The 9,097-nt window shown below is 31.8% G+C and overlaps 1 pseudogene; it reads left to right on the forward strand.

The window, feature by feature from the left end:
* The first annotated feature begins 3,593 nt into the window (after positions 1–3,593).
* On the forward strand, positions 3,594–7,813 carry LOC114298772 (glucose-1-phosphate adenylyltransferase small subunit 2, chloroplastic-like; annotated as a pseudogene).
* Positions 7,814–9,097: the final 1,284 nt, after the last annotated feature.

Consider the following 9,097-nt stretch of genomic DNA (forward strand, 5'->3'; position numbering starts at 1 on the left):
TCGTTTTCTTCTTGTTCACTGTTTTTAGTGTTTGTGGTTGCTTTTAGTGAGGGTGAGTTTGGTTCATCTTGTTTTGGCTTGGTAAGGAAGTTTGGTTTATCATTGCAAGAGTTGTTTAGCATGAACACTTTGTTATGTTTGGTAAGGGAGATTGGCTATATGTTTTGCATGTTGCTATGCACTATTTGCCCTTCTTGTATGTTCGGGGTGTTTACATCGTCATATCATTGCTTATGTGGTTTATGATCTTGCTTTTGTTGTTTGAGAGTTGTTTTTCATGAGTCTTAGTTTTCATCTATTCATGTTTTTCATCTCATGTTTCAAGATAATCGTGTCGTATGTCTATTACTTTTTCATATACTCTTGTGGGACTAATAGTTGTTTTGGAGATTGTGGCACTAATAATTGTTTTGCAGATCATGACCTTGAGAAAGAAGTTGGTTTTGTTGGCTGTAATGGGTTGGGGTGTTTAGGATTTTATTTGTTAGGTGTGTTTTGTCACGGCATTGCCAAAGGGGGAGATTGTTAGGTTTTATTTCTTGGCAACCCCGTTTGACAAAACTCCTTTCAGTTGTATTTTTTTTCACACTTTTATTTCAGTGAGGCTATGAGTGTTTAGATGCGAATCCAACCCGAATTGTGCTTTTCAGAGAAGGTACTACCTATGTTGTCAAATCCGGAGACAAAACATTGTGTTGATTCAATTGTAATTTTTTGTGTTTTTGTTCTGTCCGCTCGAGCGGAGCCTTGTGAGCTCGAGCGTAGATTAGCAGGTCTCAGTATTTTGTCAGGGCAAGCAAAAAATACTGGTGGGTGTGATTTTATGCTCGAGCGGATTCTCCTATGCTCGAGCGCATCTCAGTTTGTTCGCACGCAGTTTTTGGTCAGTCCGCTCGAGCGGGCTGTGTTGAGCTCGAGCGGACCGCGCGATCCCAGATTTCCAGATTTGATTAAAGAGTTGGTTTTCTTCTGAATCTAGGATTACTTTTGGTTCTCTATAAATACTTGGTTTTCCTCCAAAACTAAGTGATTGATGGGACTTCTCCAGATCTTATTTTTGGATCTTAAGGTTTATATCTGGAGAGATTTTGCTAGTTTTCTTTGATATTTTTATTGAGTTTTCAACTCATGATTTAAAGAGAGTACATCAAAGGTTTGTTTGTTATACACAAAAGAGAGAGTTGTTCTTCAGTTGTGGATTCTGAAGAGTTCGAGCCTGAAGCTTTGGTGGAATCCGGAGTGGCTCATCAGAAAGACAATTCTGTGGTGAAGATGGGGTTGGAAGAGGCACATAGAGGTTGGTTCAATTAGGCGTTGTGGATTCGCTAGGTAATTGAGAGTATACCTATGTAATTCCTTTAAATCTTCTTAGTGGATTGTTCTTGTGGCTGTTGCCCGTGGTTTTTTTATCACAGTTGGAGGTGTCCAATTGTGGTTTTTTCCACGTTAAATCGTTGTGTCTTTTTGTCTTAATTGTTTGATTGGGATTGTTATATTCTGCTTAAAATTGATACATAATCACAAATTAACATCTAGGGGATTTCTAGATTTTTCAGACATGATAGAATGATGAGAAAGGGAAAAAAAATCAAATTTTCAATAACTATGTTGACACTTGTTTGCATACATGTTATTATGGGATATAGGTTCATATTATAACTCTCAGTATTGAAAATTTTAATTTGATGAGAGAGAGAGAGACAGAGAGAGAGAGAGAGCGTGTGTGTGTGTGTGAGTGAGTGAGTGAGTACATGATGAACTCATCTCTGGATTGAATTCACGTGTATATATATATATATATATATTGTGGTTGTTTGAGAATTCACGTGTATATATATATATATATTGTGGTTGTTGGAGAAGTAAATTTTTATGTAGATTTTTTTAATTGTAGGATATTATTAGAAAAAAAATTTATGTTGGGAAAGATGATTAGATTTTTTTGTGATTGGATGTAATGTTTGTGAGAGAAAAAATAAAATAATTATGAGATTAAATGTGATATTTTATTTGAATGTATTTTTTTTATTTTACAAAAAAATTTGTCTTTTTAAAAAAAAAAAAAAAAAAATCCAAGTACAAGACTTCCCAAACACCACCACATATATGTACATGCAATAACTCTTAAGTATGGGAAAATTTGATTTTACGTGATAGAATGATGAGAGAGTGAGAGAGAGCCAACCTCAGGATGATGAACTGAGTCTTAGGATTGAATTCACGTATATATATATATATATATACATGCTTGCATTCGGAGAACAAAAAAGAAAAATTGTTTGGTTTGTTTATCAGAAAAACTTTTGAGAAAAATTCTCTACAAACAAATTTTTAAGAGTAATCAAACCAAACAAATTTTTCAAAATTTTGTTTGGTTACCTACTTTCTAAAATCACTCTCTCTCTCATACACATCAGATCAATTACTTTTTTTAAAACTTTCTCTCCAAAACAATTTTTCAAAATTATTTCTGAAAAAAGACAAACCAAATAAGTTTTCGTACTTTTTACCTCAAAAACTACTCTACAAACACAAACCAAACACACCCGTCGGTGAGCAAGCTAAGCAAAGTAGGAAGAAGAAGTAGAGCAAAAGATTAAGAAAGTTATAATTTCATCACCTATTTTAATCATACTACTAAGTAAGAAAATCTTCTCAATCCTCTCATTCTTTTTAATTGTTAAAATTTCAAATTATATTCGTAGCACAAAAAAAAAAAAGATTGTAGATAGAATTTTATTTGTGATTTGTATATCAAATAGTTGGAGATATTAGAAGTCTTAAAATCATGGTATTATTATGGAAATAGAATTGCATGTGTAATTTGTGTCATCAAAAAGATAATTGAAGAATTTATTTGGTTTGATTATATAACTTTAAATCTATCAGAAGGTTGTACGAATTTTTAGATAATTTTATACTCAAACTTTTGAAATGACTTCTTTTACAAAGTTGTTGAGAATAATGTCTAGTTCATCCAACAAATTTTGTAACAATTATTTGGGTTTTGTACGAATTTATACAAAATTTTAACTAAATCTAGAACTATAAACAGATTTTGCTATATGTTTGAAAAATCATTAAAAATCCTATATTAAACCAAATCTGATAATTTCTAAATAAAAAATGAAATTTGAGAAGTCTAGTTTCATAATAAATTTTTATATCATGGAATTGATTTATAAATTTAAGTATGAAATTAATTTAAGAAAATGTAATAAAACTGTGTTATAAAATTTCTTAGAATTTTACAAAATTATTTATAACTTATTTTTAGGAAATTATTTCTGAAAAATGACCATAACATGTTTGTTGAATATTTTGTAGATTTTCACGAATTTTAGAATTGTATAAATAATTTATTTATAATTTTAATTATGAAAAGTATATTCTGAAAATTTCTGGGCAGATTGAGAAGGAACCAAGATTTTTATTATTTATTTGGACTAAAATTATGTATTATGCTAGTCTATTAAATTGAATCTTGTAAATTAGTAGTCCATGCATGTGTGTGTTGTAATTTATTTTAGTATTTAAAATTATTATTTCACACCATGACTTGATTAAATTGTCACAATAATTTATAAACATCGATGGATTGTTGTAGAACATATGTGTTGATATTTTCGGTTAAAAATTGTATTGAAATGGTATGTTATCGATTGTGATCTAATTTGTAATTATTAGTGATTAGTATGAAAATTAATTAACATGGCCAACGAAGTGTACGAAATTAACGGTTGATGGTTAATACCGGTTGTTCAAGGTGAGCCCTGATTTTGAGATTTCTTACGTAAATTGTGTCACGAAACCTTAAGATGGCATGAGACTTATTTGAACCCTTTTCGATATTCGATTTTGGAATAATGATGGATGTACAAGTGGCACACAGAGAGGTTACGTACCCTTGGCAGACTGTTTCCTTGGGGCAGACCACAGATGCCACTACTTGGGTATATAACTCCGAACGTAGACATCCCTAATAGTTACAATTGGTAACACTTGAATATTTGACCAATGGGGGTTTCAAATTAATCGTTGTTATGGCTTAGTGATTGGTAAGAAAAATCTCTTTGATGAGATTTTGAGTGTCATCTAAACTATCAAAAATTGTTGATGTTATTTGAATGGTTGTTATATTATCATGCTATTAATTCCGTCATTTTCTCTTAATTGTTACGATTATTAATCTGATTATTTTCTCTTAAAAAGAATGGTAGATTGGTTATGTTTTCTTACTGTGTTGCAAAACCCATGGCATATATTTTGTTGCCCTGACGTTTTATGTTAGATTTTGATGATGGAGGAATGGAAGCTGAAATTGAAACTGCTGCTAATATAAAACCGTGGCTAACTTGAAGTCATGACTTTAGTAAAATTTTTGTATTATAAAAAAATTATTATCTTATGTATTAGGATGTTGTTTAGTGTTGTATGTAGACTTTTATTTTCTTTATTAAATGTTGTTAAACTTTTGACTGTACGAGAATCTTAAATTTAATTAATAAGTTATTTTGTTATTTAAATTCTTATGATAATTCAAAAATTTTGGAGGCGTCACACCACATTTACCACCATTGCCACAAAAATGTCATAACTACTACTATCATTCCACTACAACCATTATTACGCCACCGCCACCACCACTATTACTACCATCACCAAACCACCATTTAGACCACCATCACACCACTATCATGGTCCATGTTGCCATTATTACAACACTCCGGCCCTGTTTGGTAGGCCTTATTTCCAACTTATTTAAGCTTTTAGCTTAATTTAAACTATTTTAATATTATAAGTAAAAAATCAGTTTATGTTCACAGTTATAAGCTATAAGTTGTTAGGCTATAAGTTATAATCACTTTTCCACAGCTCTGCCCAACGGGACCTCTGACTCCATCACCATTATCACAATTACCACCAACAATATACCATCATCATTGCGCTTGTCACTATCACACCACCTAGGGCTAGTCCTGCCTTTGTAGGGGCCCAAGACAAAATTAAAAAATCAAAGCCTCATAGATATTTAAAAAAAGAAAAAGTTGTTTAGTTTAGTTTAAATAAATTTTTCTTTTGTTTGTACCGACACAAATTTGTTTACATATATATGCTTATTTTGGAAAGTGGGTTATAATCTGTTTCTCAAATTATAACTCACTTCCTCTCTCACAAAAAAAGCTACTTATAAGCAGATTTTCACCAAAAAAGTTGATTATAATAATATGAAAATTACTAAGTACTCTTTTGAAAAGTTGGTAAAAAGCCAATTTCTAGTTTTTTACTAATTTTTTGTCATATCACCTTTCCCATAACTTACTCACAAAAAAAAAAAAAAGTTAAAAAAGTCAAAAAATTAACTTTTTACCAACTTGCCAAAATACTCCTAAGTACTCGTTTGACAATGGCTTTTTTAGTTAATATTTTAACTTTTTTAATCTAAGACTTTTTTAGTCGTTTGGTATTCTTGTTTGGTTTTTTGGCTTTGGAATTGTGTATTTTTTTTTCTCTTTTTGTGATTTTTGTCCTTTTGTGATTTTTTGACTTTTTTATTGTCATTTTGTGATTTTTTAGCCCAACATAAAAACCAAACGACCCCTAATTTTTTACTTGTTCTATGCACAAAAATTATTTAAACTATTAAGTGATAAATCCAATTTGAAATATTGAATTAGTGAATAATTTGATTATAATTTATTTTTTAATATAATTATGATATTGTATTTTTTGAACAAATTCATATGATTTTTATAATTGACAATATTTATTGAGAAAGACATAAATCGAATTTGAAATATTACATTAGTGAATAATTTGATTATTATTTATTTTTATAAATAATTATAATATTGTATTTTATTAATAAATTCATATGATCGTTATTGAGATAGATATAAACCGTAATTATTGAAATAGATTTTGGACATTTTCAATGGGTAGCGCTATTAATTTATTCTAACTTTTTTATGATGTAGCTGATTGAATGTATAATTTGATCAACTCACTGCAGGAAATATCAGTTTTAACGACGTTTATTTAGCGACGTTTTATTAAACGCCACCATTTATAATATTTAATGGTGTTTTTTAAACATCACTTTTTTTAAAATTAAAACGACAACGTTTCAATAACAGAAGACGCTTGAAAGTGCCTTCAAATGTCTCTCTCTCTCCCTCTTAAATGGGCTAGTTGGTGAATACTGAGGGAAATCAAATATATAATACATTTTGTAGCCCTAATCTCTTACTCACCCACTCTGTCTCTCATTCGCTCTCTCTCTCTGTGTAAACCCTCTCAACGGATCGATTCATCTCTCACTGATTCATCTCAAAATGATACAATCTCGGTGATTCATCTTGGCGATTTTGATTTTGATTTCGAAGTTCTCTCTCTTGATTTCGATTTCAAAATTTATGTTTCGGTGATTCTTTCTCTCAATTTCGAAGCCTATTTTGAATCTGAGAACAATTGTTAAAGCCTTTGTAAACCCTTATTTTGAATCCTCACGCCTTCAAATCTTGTCTCTCTCTCAACCCTCTCTAAACCCTTATCATTCTCACAGATTCATCTTTGAGATTTAGAGCGGTTTCGATTTCGAAGCTCCACCGTCACCACCGTCACCACCGTCCTCACAGCACTGCCAGGCTTGCCTGCGAGAGAGAAAACCTTCGTGCGACGCCATCTCGGAGGCTTTCTTTTGCTCGTCTCATCTCTCCGGTGACAAGATCTCGCCAAAATCGGCCTCTCCACAGCAGCGTTCTGAGGCTTCTTCCGGCGACAGGACTCCATTCATTGTCTCTCCCAAGGCCGTCTATGATTCGCAGAATTCGTAGACTTGTCTCGATCCTGATGCAAGCAGAGTTAGTTCCTTCTCCTTCTTTTCTGTATTCGTTTAAAAAATGTTGTATTGTGTGATATTTCGATACATGTATCATATACATAAACACATGTATAATTTAATTACCAAAGCACAAAGAACTGTGTAAGAGTTTGGAGCAAAATTGAAACGAAAATTTGATCTAAAACTGTTGATGAAATTGGAACTGATTTGACAGTGTTGTCACTAGTTATAGATCCAGGATACTATTTTCTTTAGGAGCAAATTATCGCCTGATTGACATTCCGGTCAGGAATTGCCTAAACAGAAACATATCAAAGATCTATGTTCTTACACAATTCAATTCTGCATCTCTAAATCGTCACCTTTCACGGGCATACGCAAGTAACATGGGTGGTTACAAGAATGAAGGTTTTGTTGAAGTTCTTGCTGCTCAGCAAAGCCCAAAGAACCCCAATTGGTTCCAGGTAGTATAAAATCTGAACTCTAAACCATGAAAAGAGTAATCTGCCCCAGATTTCTAATGTACCGCATTATAAGTTGTGGTTTGATGCAAATAGCTGCTATTAGTGCATCACTTACAAACCAATTTTGTTTTGCTTAATGCCTTATTTTCCCTTCACTTCAGCGTTTGCTAGACACCCTGTATTGATTTGTATTTTTATTGGTTAGTAGGGTACAGTTGATGCTGTGAGACAATATTTGTGGCTATTTGAGGAACACAATGTTCTAGAATTCTTGATTCTTGCTGGGGACCAGAATTTCGGCTCTAGTATCCCTAATTGGTTTGTACTACTTCATTTGTATTATGTTAATCTGAAATTTGAATTTGATTACTTTTTAAATACACATAAGGGACTCTCTTTTTTACTTGCAACATATATTATATATTCCTAATATTGGTTATTGCAAGCTAGTATTATTTTCATTAGTGATTTTGTCTTGTAAAACGAATCTTTTTTTCTTCTTCTTCTTTCTAAACAATAATAAAATAAAATAAGACAAGCTTGATTGTAGTGCTTCTCCAATATCAATAGTTATATTTTGCTGGGACCAGTAACAATATATTCCCTAATTTAGTTGTTTTTTTTTTTAGTCTTAGATGATTGATTGAAGTAATTAATTGGAACATTAAACTGCAGACCCTAGAATTCAGCAATTAAAACAACGTCGTGGTCAGCAGGTTAACATTGCTGAATAGTCAGATGTTTCACATTGTGATCAATAGCTGCAACAATGTCAAGTTACAAGGAGTCACTACAAGAAAAGTAAGATCATTTGGGTTTGTCTGCTGTGTATAATTAGTGAACTCAATTAGGATGAATTGATAGAGACTAACTAGTTACTTCTTGGATGCCTATTGTACTTTCAGTTGTGCCTGACTTCAGCATAATTTCTCCCCTTGTGACAGTAGCATCATTTAATTGAGCATTTAAAATCTTGTCCATTGTCAATGCATTTCACCTCCGGATTAACTAGTTAATAACCTTCAAGTATATATATAAAATTTATTTATTTTATTTTTGAATTTTTTTTAAACATGTTCAATTATTTTAAACCTATGTAAATTAATCTCATAATATATAATAGTCTTCTCTTATTTATTTATTTATTTATTCTTCCTTTTTTGTATTAGCAAAATCATAAATGCAAATATATATCATATATCATATAATCCAATCCTTTATCCCATTTAATCCCATGATATAACTTATCCCTCACAATCTTATTAACAATCCCATCGTGTCTAACACCACAAAAAATAATCCAGCAATCAAATGTGGCCTTGGGGAACATTGCCCTCTATTCAGGATTAGTTAAGCCCCTGTATAATATCTCTTTAATGTTTGCAAGACCAATTGTGTTGTTTGACCATGTAAAAGGATTATCAGGGAAACCTATGTCAATGAGATCAATACCCTCTACAGCACAACTCCAAAACCCCCCGTGAAGATTCTGCAAAAGACTTTCCTTGCTTCTTGCACTAAGCGGTCACATTGTTGAAATGGTCTATAACTATAGCTGGGCCTTGAAATGTATTAAAAATGTATTCCATTGATCCCACAAGTTGTGATGTAAGTAAAGAGCTACAGAGCAGGGGCATATATGATGCAATCCGGTTTTTAGGGTAAAGAACATAATTTTTTTCTGTAATGACATTATGACATTGAATCTTTTTTTCTGACCTACAAAATGGTTGGTATTGATCATTAAGCATTTTGTTCATCAGAGTTGTGGCCTAGTATATGTTGATGC

Source organism: Camellia sinensis, chromosome 9 (assembly GCF_055761805.1).
Source record: "Camellia sinensis isolate YWXY chromosome 9, ASM5576180v1, whole genome shotgun sequence".
Lineage (NCBI taxonomy): Eukaryota > Viridiplantae > Streptophyta > Magnoliopsida > Ericales > Theaceae > Camellia > Camellia sinensis.